Genomic DNA, 13,046 nt, shown 5'->3' with positions numbered 1-13,046 from the left:
TCATTTGTTTTAGAGTTACAATAAAAATCAAAATCTATTTTCTCAGAAACAGATTTTGCGTAAAAATTCCCGTTTTTCCTTAATTTTTCTTTTGACCCCCCAAAGTACCAACTAGATTCACTTTTCTATCAGAAAAGTTACTGTTGAAGAAAATCCAAGCACTTTTACTGTCCTAAAAGGTGATGACACACACAAAAAAAAACACCCATCATTGTAAAAACATTCATCGCTTCGCTCAGAATCTAAAATGTAATAAAAAATTGATAAAAAAAATCAAAAAAAATGAGATAAAAATTGATAAAAATATCAATAAAAAATGTTATGAAAAAATGATAAAAATCAATAACAAATAATATAAAAAGTGGGAAGTGGATGTCGCTTTGCTGTACAGTAGGTTACAAGTGGGTCACTGTATTGGAAGGTATAAATTTGAATTTAATGATATAATATCATTGTATAAGAAAAACGATTCTGAGCGAAAACGGTCAGTCAGCCTATGATATTACAAAGTATATTTGATGATATTATTGTGATGAATAAAGTAATTTATATATTATAACCTATTTACGTGGAGCCTTGTTTTAAATTTTCAATCCTTAGCTATATAAGTTGAACATTTTATAAATTTTTCAAATATAGTAACAATTTAGTAGGAGCTTTGTATTAAATTTTCAAGCTTTTTTACCCAACAAATAAAGTTTTATTGACATCCATAAAAAAAAACTTATAAAATTGGAAACTGAAAATGTTCCTAAACAGTTCAAAACAAATCAAATCATTTTTAAAATGTTGTTGTGTATAGAAAATGCAAATCTAAACAACCAGTAAAAATGTCATGTATATAGGTACGTTTGTTTGTTTTAGAGTTACACCAAAAACCAACATCGATGTTCTCGAAAACAAATTTTGCGTAAAAATTCCTGTTTTTCCTTAATGTTTCTTTTGTTTTTCACGGCGCTTTTAAAAACTACTGGGAATTTTTAATTTTGACCCCCCAAAGTACCAACTAGATTCACTTTCCTATCAGAAAAGTTACTGTTGAAGAAAATCCAAGCACTGTTACTGTCCTAAAAGGTGATGACGGACACAAAAAAACACACATCATTGTAAAATCAATACATTCATCGCTGTGATTTATATTATCTAATAATTTTTTTTTTGTCATAATCAATAAATAAGTATTAAATATCAATTTTATTAAAAATCATTTTTCAGTAATTGCTAATTACTATGAAACAACTATGTTATTTTGTAATATATTAATCCCTGAGTTAAATCATACACTTACGTACAAACCGCACTGGGTCCGCGATCTACCACAGGTAGATTGCCTACCTGAAACTCAAGTCCAATATATTATATAGTATATTAAAATTCAAACATAAACATAAAACAAGTCAAACAATTTAATTTTTATTATACTCGTTTAAAACTTTGCATTTTAAATTATGCTTATATTATTTTATTTATATTTGTATTTGATGAATCAATTTACCAGCATAATTAACTTTGTAAGTTCCTATTACATTTATAATAAATATCAAAAGGTTATTACTAATTAATAAATTATTGACCAATAAAATATTTATAAAAATTAAATTGTTGGTTTTTTTAATGTTCACTTTAACAAATAATAATATTAAAAAAACTGTATGGTTTGTTCCAAATATTAAATTGCTTAATAATTATATTTATTATTTATAGTTCAACTTTTATTCACCAGTGTACAGTTTCTTTTAATAAAATATATTAACAATAGACCATCATATCGATTTTTGAAAAATAAAATCATTTTCCAGTAATTGCTAATTAATATGAAACAACTATGTTATTTTGTAATATATTAACCCCAATTATTTCTAATCTTTTTTCAATAATTCCGAATTAGCCATTTCTTCGAATAGGTACTGATCAAATTTAATAACAATAGGTACACATAATTTCTTATTATTTTCGTAATAAATTACTTGTTAATAAAATCTAGATACACTAATGTGTTTTCGTGGAAAAAAAAATTTGCAAGACTGCAAGTGATGGTCTTGTTCTTGTAGCAAGACCAATTTTGATCATCACTAGTACTTATGTATGTAGTATGTACCTATATATGTACTCAAACTTTTAAGACAAGTAAGAAAATGAGTATTCGTGGATTAATGATTTCAAACCGATCATTATAACACCTGCGCAATGTAAACCATGAACTAGCGGTAGTCAGAGCTCTGGTGTAGGTACATTATAGGCGTCTAGAGGGACACTATTGTAATGAATGTGTTAAATTTGAATTCAATGATATAAAACCATTGTATACGAAAAACAATTCTGAGCGAAGATGGTCTGTCAGTTTATTGCCTATAATATTACTTACAAGATATATTTTACGATATTATTGTAATTAAAGTAATTTATATTACTAGTAAGCATTAGAATAATAGTATCTACTAGTTACTTCAGTATGTTAAATTCATTTTTGGCAATATTCCATTTGAAAATGCCATTGTGCATATAAAATATAATTATATAACTACGACCTACCTACTATACAAGTTTCAAGTAGGAATAATATATTTAAATTACAACAGAATAACTAAAACTGTTATTCTTGGTTTTAATATGTACCTAATTTATCATCTAATTTATATTTCTAATTTAAAATTACTATAAGAAAAAACTGTGTTTATATATTTTTTTAGATTTTTTGGTTACAGAATGAACTACTTAAATAGAACCTTGTTATTTAAATTTTAAATCCTTAGCTATAAAAATTGAACATTTCATATATTATTTTAAGACTTATAAAAAAATCTTGCCTATATATTTTTTATATTTGTTTTTTAATAAAGGTAGACAAACTTATGAGGAATCTTGTATTACATTTTCAATTATTAAACATAAAAAGAAAAATGTTATGAAGTTCTAACTCAAAATAATTTTAAATTTTCACGTTCTTTACGAATTTTGTCAATATTTGAACTTCACATGATCATAAAAAAATATTGCTGATCTCCGCTCAACTTTTTTAATTTCCACTAAAATGATTTATAAAATATTTTGTATAGGAATTAGAAAAAAGCATATAATATTATGTGAATATAATATAGACAATGAGACAATGAGATATTAGCCTTTTAGAGGTTTGCAGTATATTACCTATGGGCTGTGATTTATATTATCTAATAATTTTTTTTTGTCATAATCAATAAATAAGTATTAAATATTATTTAATTTTTTTAATTTATTTTTTACCATTTTTATATTAAAACGAAAAAAAAACTAAAAAATCTTTAGTTATAGTTAGTTTTGAAGTTATAGATATTTGAAGTCCGAGATGACCCACCCAAGTTGGTTTTATATAAGAAGTCGTGGGATGTTTGCCGTAACTTTATAATAAAGTCCGACCTCTAAATTGAAGTACCCAACGATGGGAGTTGTGATTGCAATGATGAAGAATGCATTGGGTGCTTTTGGCCCAGTGAATCGTGCAAGTCAAACAAATGTGGACACCAATGCCGGTCAGTTAAATATGAAAACAATGAGAATTTAAAATAAGGAATAGTGTATTTTCAAGTTTATATCCTTAAAGTAGAATTTGTACCTACCTATACATCACCAGTAGCTCTGCTGATTTATATTTAAACTCGTAAAACAGTGAAATATCACTTTATTTTTTGTACCAAAAATTAACAGTACATATATTAATAGTAGATCTTATAATTTCTTTAATATAATTTCAATAGATTTCAAAACATATTAACTTATTCATATATTTTTCTAAATAGAATTAACTGCGGTAATTGTATATTATAATTTAGCTATGTACTTTACTAGACTCCAGATTTGTTTAATTACATCTATGTCACTTACTTTAAAATTTAAAGAAAACAATTTAAAAAAAATATTGTCCTTAAGTCTCCAAATAGTGTCACTATATCAACCTGAGATTATGGTTGGCCTAACCATTTAAACAGTTGTATCAACTACTATTTTTCGTAGTTCTACTTCCCCTTATTTGTATACTAACACTATTGTGGAGTCAATAGTCATTGATTAAATAATAAATATCCACTTATATTTATAATTTTTTATAACATAGTAAACTATTAACTATTAATAGTGTCATCCTCTGAAATTACCGACATAGAAATCAAAATACTGCTGAGGACCCGTTTTCGTTTTTATTATTAAAATTATAACCTAAGAAAATCTAGGAAAACAGTTTCTTACAGCTCTCTGTCATTAGAAAATGCTGACTGATAATTACGAAAAATTCAAGTGGGGAGGGGGTGTACCTCCATTGCCGCCGACCCTGGCCCACGAATAGATATAGTAGATAAAATAGATACAGATATGTTATTTGTGTGTACAATGTCTCTGTCCAAGTCATAATCCCTTTTAATATTGTATAAATATCGTTTGTCCACAGCATGGAAACGGTTGACACATTCTGTTAAAGTAACTGATTTTCGAATATCATCCAATATCTGATCAAAAGTCACACCTGATTTTATTTTACCAGCAAGTTCATCTCTTTCTTCTTTTGACAGATGTAAAAATTGCATATTTAATGAATGGCCAACATGTGTTCTTCTAAATTCGACTGTAATGTACCCATCAATATTAGTTGTTGTCATTCCAGCAGGACAAATCTTACCAGTTTTGTGACTTTGTGACCATTTCATTCTCTTCCCTGTGCCTGTTGTTCGAGAAGATCCTGATCTGTGACAAACATAAAAGGTTTTGTTTCCAACTACCCCTTGAACAACAAAGAAAGACAGATCTTCTTTTTCAATATTTCTTTTCCATGTTTTAAATTCTATAAGATAAACTAAAATATTTTTATATAATACAATATAATATGAAAATATACAGGGTTAGTTTTTAAGCATACTCTTCTCATTTTAGATTCTGAGTGAATCAAACTAGTATATATTTGCAATGGTGTTTGTATAATTTCCTTAAACAAACACTTTTGGTTTGAAATGTGGTAAGCATGCTTAAAATTTAAAAATCACCCTTTATATTATATATATTAATAACTAATTACAAAATTAATATAAATACTGTGGAGAGAGTCAAACGTTATATGTCAAAAGTCAATCATGTATATTTGTAATTAATATTACAAGATGTGCATTGACAATCATCTTGACACATCTTGGACCTATATACCTTTTTTAATAAGCATCAAGTGCCAAAGGCACAATAAATCCAGATGACCATCAATAATTTTCCTATAAGTACAAAAAGCTTTCAATACCTTCGTTTTACTTATTAAATATTAAGTAAAGAGTTAAGTTAAGAGTAACAGATTTATTATGTTTTATTTGTATTATGTACTGTAAACATAGGCACAAATTGACTAAATTTTTTGGGGGGACTCAAGCATCCCTCCCCATATGCCATATTGGTTAGTTCCACAGAATATAAAAATTAATACTAATTACTAGATTTTGAACTGGGGGGGACTTGACTGACATTTGGGGGGTACTAAGTCACCCAATCCCCCCCTTTTTGCTCCAATGCCTGTAAACATTATTAAAATAATAATAATAAATAAATATAATATTGTAATATTTCTCGACTCCACCTCAAGTTGGTAATATATAAGTGTATATATAAATATACTTAAAAAGGTACTTAATGATAATAATTAATAAATATATATTGTAATATTTCTCAACACAACCAGTTATCCACTCTTATCCGTTTTTGGACAAATGCTTATCACTTATATTAATAATTGATAAGATATGAAGTTGATAGTTGTTTTTGGCGTGTGCGGAAAATGGAACTAGCTGCAGTGATCCGCTCGTATTATATTATCTTTAATCGTGGTGTTTAGTTAGGGATAAGATAAGACTGTGAATCTAACGAACAGTGAATGCGAATGCGTGGCTACAGAACTAGCTCCATCTATTGGCGTTTTAGTTTCAGTCGGCAGTTTAATCGTTATATTTCGAATAAAAGGTACCAGTTCTCACATGTGACGTTACCAACAACATTGCTTTATATATATACATCCATTGATTATAAGTATTTCATAAGATCGCTCTCTGAACCCCGTTTACACGGTGCGACATGGTGGCAAAAAATAGATTCTTTGTGTAGTGCTGAAGTCGCTCATAAAAAACTAATGGGCGACTTCAGCGCTTCACAAAGAATCCATTTTTCGCCATTAGTTCGCACCGCGTTAACGGGAGCCAGGGAGCGATCTTATTATATATATTTATAATCAATGATACAGCGTTTGACACAGTTCTTAATGTGCTAGCTTCTGCTGTCAATAATTTATTAATATACTAAAATTGGAACGATACAGAAAAGATTAGCATGGCCCCTGTGCAAGGATGACACGCAAAATCGTGAAGCGTTCCACATTTTTTTTGTCTATGTCAATCACAACAAATCGTAATTTTACGCTATTATTTGATTCCATTTTTTGATTTTTATGCGCTTTTGCTCGAGTCGGTTTTCGTTACAATCAAAAGATGATTAATATTTTTTTCTAATTTAAACTAGTACATTTAGAAATTTTAATAATTTTAATAATATTATAATAAATAATAAATATATATAATAATATTAATAATATTAATAATATATTATGCCGTTAGAAAATATTCTAAAATATGTAAAACCTTTTAAAACCTGATAAAATAAGACATACCTAAAATTTTCAACAATTAATAAAATAAAAATAGGTATCTATAACTTTATCAACAATTTAACTATTGAGATTTCAAACAATAATTTTTTTTATTAAAATTATTTATAAACAGTATGTATGAATGTATGTACTTTTACAAAATATATAAAAAAAAAACTAAATACCTGTTATAGGATTTGACTATGAATCTTAGAAGATGGAAACTTAAGTCCAATATATTATAAAGTATATTAAAATTCATAAACATAAACATAAAACAAGTCAAACAATTTAATTTTTATTATACTCGTTTAAAACTTTGCATTTTAAATTATGCTTATATTATTTTATTTATATTTGTATTTGATGAATCAATTTACCAGCATAATTAACTTTGTAAGTTCCTATTACATTTATAATAAATATCAATAGGTTATTACTAATTATTAATTATTGACCAATAAAATATTTATAAAAATTAAATTGTTGGTTTTTTTAATGTTCACTTTAACAAATAATAATATTAAAAAAACTGTATGGTTTGTTCCAAATGTTAAATTGCTTAATAATTATATTTATTATTTATAGTTCAACTTTTATTCACCAGTGTACAGTTTCTTTTAATAAAATATATTAACAATAGACCATCATATCGATTTTTGAAAAATAAAATCATTTTCCAGTAATTGCTAATTAATATGAAACAACTATGTTATTTTGTAATATATTAATCCCAATTATTTCTAATCTTTTTTCAATAATTCCGAATTAGCCATTTCTTCGAATAGGTACTGATCAAATTTAATAACAATAGGTACACATAATTTCTTATTATTTTCGTAATAAATTACTTGTTAATAAAATCTAGATACACTAATGTTTATTACCTATAATATTACTTACAAGATATATTTTACGATATTATTGTAATTAAAGTAATTAATATATAACCTATTTACGTGAAGCCTTGTTTTAAATTTTCAATCCTTAGCTATAGAAGTTGAACATTTTATAAATTTTTCAAATATAGTAACAATTTTGTAGGAGCTTTGTATTAAATTTTCAAGCTTTTTTACCGAACAAATAAAGTTCTATTGACATCCATAAAAAAAAACTTATAAAATTGGAAACTGAAAATATTCCTAAACAGTTCAAAACAAATCAAATCATTTTTAAAATGTTGTTGTGTATAGAAAATGCAAATATAAACAACCAGTAAAAATGTCATGTATATACGTTTGTTTGTTTTAGAGTTACACCAAAAACCAAAATCGATGTTCTCGAAAACAGATTTTGCGTAAAAATTCCTGTTTTTCCTTAATGTTTCTTTTGTTTTTCACGGTGCTTTTAAAAACTACTGGGAATTTTTACTTTTGACCCCCCAAAGTACCAACTAGATTCTAACTAAAATCCAAGCACTGTTACTGTCCTAAAAGGTGATGACAGACACAAAAAAACACTCATCATTGTAAAATCAATACATTCATCGCTGTGATTTATATTTTCTAATAATTTTTTTTTGTCATAATCAATAAATAAGTACCTATTAAATATTATTTAATTTTTTTAATTTATTTATTTCGAGAAGATCCTGATCTGTGACAAACATAATAGGTTTTGTTTCCAACTACCCCTTGAACAACAAAGAAAGACAGATCTTCTTTTTCAATATTTCTTTTCCATGTTTTAAATTCTATAAGATAAACTAAAATAGTTTTATATAATACAATATAATATGAAAATATACAGGGTTAGTTTTTAAGCATACTCTTCTCATTTTAGATTCTGAGTGAATCAAACTAGTATATACTTGCAATGGGGTTTGTATAATTTTCCTTAAACAAACACTTTTGGTTTGAAATGTGGTGAGCATGCTTAAAATTTAAAAATACCACTTTATATTATATATATTTATAACTAATTACAAAATTAATATAAATACTGTGGAGAGAGTCACACGTTATATGTCAAAAGTCAATCATGTATATTTGTAATTAATATTACAAGATGTGCATTGACAATCATCTTGACACATCTTGGACCTATATACCTTTTTTAATAAACATCAAGTGCCAAAGGCACAATAAATCCAGATGACCATCAATAATTTTCCTATAAGTACAAAAAGCTTTCAATACCTTCGTTTTACTTATTAAATATTAAGTAAAGAGTTAAGTTAAGAGTAACAGATTTATTATGTTTTATTTGTATTATGTCCTGTAAACATGGCACAAATTGACTAAATTTTTTGGGGGGACTCAAGCATCCCTCCCCATATGCCATATTGGTTAGTTCCACAGAATATAAAAATTAATACTAATTACTAGATTTTGAACTGGGGGGGACTAGTTAGGGATAAGATAAGACCGCGAATCTAACGAACAGTGAATGCGAATGCGTGGCTACAGAATTAGCCCCATCTATTGGCGTTTTAGTTTCAGTCGGCGGTTTAATCGTTATATTTCGAATAAAAGGTACCAGTTCTCATATGTGACGTTACCAACAACATTGCTTTATATATATATACATCCATTGATTATAAGTATTTCACAAGATCGCTCTCTGGCCCCCGTTTACGCGGTGCGAGATAGTGGCAATGAATCCATTTGTCGCCATTAATTCGCACCGCGTTAACGGGAGCCAGGGAGCGATCTTATTATATATATTTAATAATTATAATAATAATAATAATAATATATTTTGCAAAAAAATTTAAATTTGAAAATAATTTATAATCTTTATAAAAGTGAAGTCTCAGAGCCAGTTTCTTTTTATGTTTTCCAAGATGTGTTTAACAAACAGTTTAACTTACATTTTCATGCGCCAGTATCAGATAGTTGCAAAAAGTGTGATTCTTTTAATATGAAACTTAAATTTTTAACTAATGATGATGAAAAATCTATTATTGAAAATGAAAAACAGTTACATCACAGGAAGGCTGAAAAAGCTAGAGAAGGTATGAAATTAGATGCTTCAGAAGTCAAACTAAACAATAATATTACATGCATTGCATTTGATTTAATGAAGACATTAGCGACTCCCATTGTTTCCACTGGAATTTGTTATTACAAAAGACAGTTATGGACTTATTGTCTTGATCTTGCAACTGATAATGCAACCATGTATGTTTGGGATGAATCTATAGGTTCCAGAGGTCCTCAAGTAACTGATTCTTGCATTTTACATTATGTAAAAAATTTTGTAACTTCGACTAAACTTGTAATGTATTCAGATCAATGTGGCGGTCAAAACCGCAACATAAAAATGGCTACTTTATGTAATTATATTATTGCTAGTACATCATTTAATGTAGAGGAAATTGACCACAAGTTCTTACTTAGTGGTCATTCATATTTGCCCTGTGATCAAGATTTCGGATTAATTGAAAAAGAAAAGAAATTCCACCCAGATGTACATTTACCGAATGACTGGATAACAGTCATACTATCTGCAAGAAAAAAAAAACCATTTAAAGTTGTCAACATGACTTCAAATGATTTATATTCAACAAAGTCATTAGAGAGACAGATAACCAATAGAAAAACTGATCTAAATAAGGAGAAAGTGCAATGGCTAAAAATTCAATGGTTAAATTACAAAAAAGAACAACCGTTTAACTTTAATTACAAGTATTCTAATGATACAGATTACCCTTTTTATTGCAATTATATTGGAAAAAGAAACGTTCAAAAATACACAGAAAATTTAGATCTTTTATACCCAAATGGTCATATTATAAGTCAATTAAAAAAAAAAGATTTGATTGAACTTCTCCCATTTATCCCACCCATAAAACACTAGTTTTATTTTGATCTCAAAACAGATAGAAATGATGATGACGGTTATCCATTTATTGAAAATGAAGATGTAGAAAGTGAAGAACTATAAGTAACAAATTGAAATGTTAATGTTATTACTTTTGAAGTTGATATTGTTTTTTTTATTATTTTTTATTAATTTCAGACCAAAATAATAAGGCTGATTAGTGGTTATTTTCTTGTATTATTAATTTATTACTAAACCTAGGATATGGTTTTGATTGTTTTTGTTTCTTAAAGATATTTTTATTATGTTTGATTATTAATAAGTAACAAATTTAAATAATGTTAATGTTATTACTTTTGAAGTTGATATTGTTTTTTTATTATTTTTTATTAATTTACGACCAAAAAAATAAGGCTGATTAGTGATTATTTTCTTGTATTATTAATTTATTACTAAACCTAGGATATGGTTTTGAACAGTTTTTGATTTTTGCAGTTGTCTTATTATGTTTAATTAATAATGTTTATTAAACTATCAATTAGTAAGCAATTTATGTTAATGTTATAATTTTGAAATTAAAATTCTACCTACCTACCTATTTTATTTTGACACAAATAAAATGGCTGATTATTTGTTGTGTATTATATAGGTATGCATTATTAAACCTATTAGATTATCTAGATTATCAATATAATATATCATTTTGGATTATGCAGTTAGTGTAATTGAGTTTATATTATATTTCAAATAATTTAGATTTTAGAAAATTATAATTTTATGTTTTATGAGATGGGCCACTCCACAAATTTATAATTTATTCAATATTTTCTAAAATAAAAAGTGGCCCAACCCACATTAAATCTTAAACAAATTGAAGATTATGATGGTTCTATACATGGTTGAAAAGGCATTAATTAACTGATATTTATGTTACTACACAAGTTTTATTTGAGTTAATAATAAAAAAAAAAAAATATTAAAAAAAAAAAAAACGTTGATTGCCTATGTTGTATAATTTCACTTTTGAGGGTTAGGCCGATATGGTTCTACACGCCTCATATATAGATCGCTAAATGATTCTAAAATAAATGAATTTATTCAACATTCAACTATTTCTGTAATTAAATTGAAATCTAAAAAAATGACAAAATTAAAAGAATGGATTACAACAGGTATAATAACTTCTATAAGAAATAGGGAAAAATTGTTTTCTAAATTGAAATTGAGGCCTTTTGATACACACTTAAAACAATTCTATAATAAATATAGAAATATATTAAATGTATTAATAAGAAAAGCTAAACAATTATTTTATCAAGGTAAATTATTAAGAGCTCAGTCTGATGGTAAACAGGTATGGAATATTATTAATGAGGTTATAGGAAAATCAATTAATAATAAAACATGGGATATTAATAAAATAATAATGAAAAACGGTTGTAATACTGAATCAAAAATAGAAATTTGTAATATATTAAATGAATATTTTATTAATGTTGGAAATAATTTAGAAATAGAACACATAAATCATGTGTCTGATGACCATGAAATTATAAATGATACTATATTTTTTAATCCAATAAATAGTGATGAAATAATGTTACACTTAAATAAAATAAAAGACTATAATTCTTTTTATGAAAATAATTTGTCTAATTACATACTAAAAAAAACATCTAAAACCATTTCATTACCATTGTCGATTATTTACAACAAATCTCTATCAACAGGTAAATATCCATCAAATTTCAAAAAATGTATTGTAATTCCCTTATTTAAGGCAGGTAACAAACTAGAGTGTGGCAATTATAGGCCGATATCCATATCTCTAACATTATCTAAAATTTTTGAAAAATGTATAAAGAACAGATTACTTGATTTTTTAAACAAAAAAAGTTTCTTTTCCAAATGTCAATTTGGCTTCAGGCCTGGATTATCTACTATAGATGCTCTTTTTAAGGTAGACAACTTTGTAAGGAATAATATTGATCATAATAATAAAGTAATGGGTATTTTTTTAGATGTACATAAAGCTTTTGATAGTGTGAATCATAAGCTACTGATGTTCAAATTAGAAAACGCTGGTATTCGTGGTTTACCATATAATATAATGAAATCCTTCTTAGGAGACAGAACTCAAAGAGTTAAACTAAATGATACACATAGTGATATTTTAGAAGCATCTTGTGGTGTACCACAAGGCACAGTCCTAGGTCCCCTATTATTTATAATTTTTATAAATGATCTTCTTAAAATCAATACTAATTTAAATACTGAAATTCTAAGCTATGCTGATGACACTGCTATTTTATTATCTGAACGAACAACAGATAGTTTGTATTATGAAGCAAATAGAATCCTAAAGAATATTTATACCTGGTTTTGCAAAAATAAATTAAAACTTAATTTGTTGAAATCCAAATACATTTTGTTTAATCCACAAAAGTATAATACTCTGAATACTAACAAATTAATAGTCCATTCACTAAAATGTGTCTCAGCTTTTAGCAATACATGTAAGTTGAAATGTGTTATTCTTGAAAATGTTAAGGAGCTAAAATACCTTGGCCTTATTCTAGATTATAGATTTAAATGGGATAGTCATATCAATTACTTGAACAATATTTTATGTAAGTTC

At 26.4% G+C, this 13,046-nt stretch overlaps 1 pseudogene; it reads left to right on the top strand.

Annotated features, from left to right (window-relative positions):
• Window positions 1-6,278: 6,278 nt before the first annotated feature.
• On the top strand, window positions 6,279-6,379 carry LOC132937674 (U6 spliceosomal RNA; annotated as a pseudogene).
• The last annotated feature ends 6,667 nt before the right edge of the window (window positions 6,380-13,046 follow it).

The sequence above is a fragment of the Metopolophium dirhodum genome, chromosome 1 (assembly GCF_019925205.1).
Source record: "Metopolophium dirhodum isolate CAU chromosome 1, ASM1992520v1, whole genome shotgun sequence".
Taxonomy (NCBI): domain Eukaryota; kingdom Metazoa; phylum Arthropoda; class Insecta; order Hemiptera; family Aphididae; genus Metopolophium; species Metopolophium dirhodum.
Note: the sequence above shows the minus strand (reverse complement) of the source record. Positions and strands in the feature narration are given on the sequence as shown.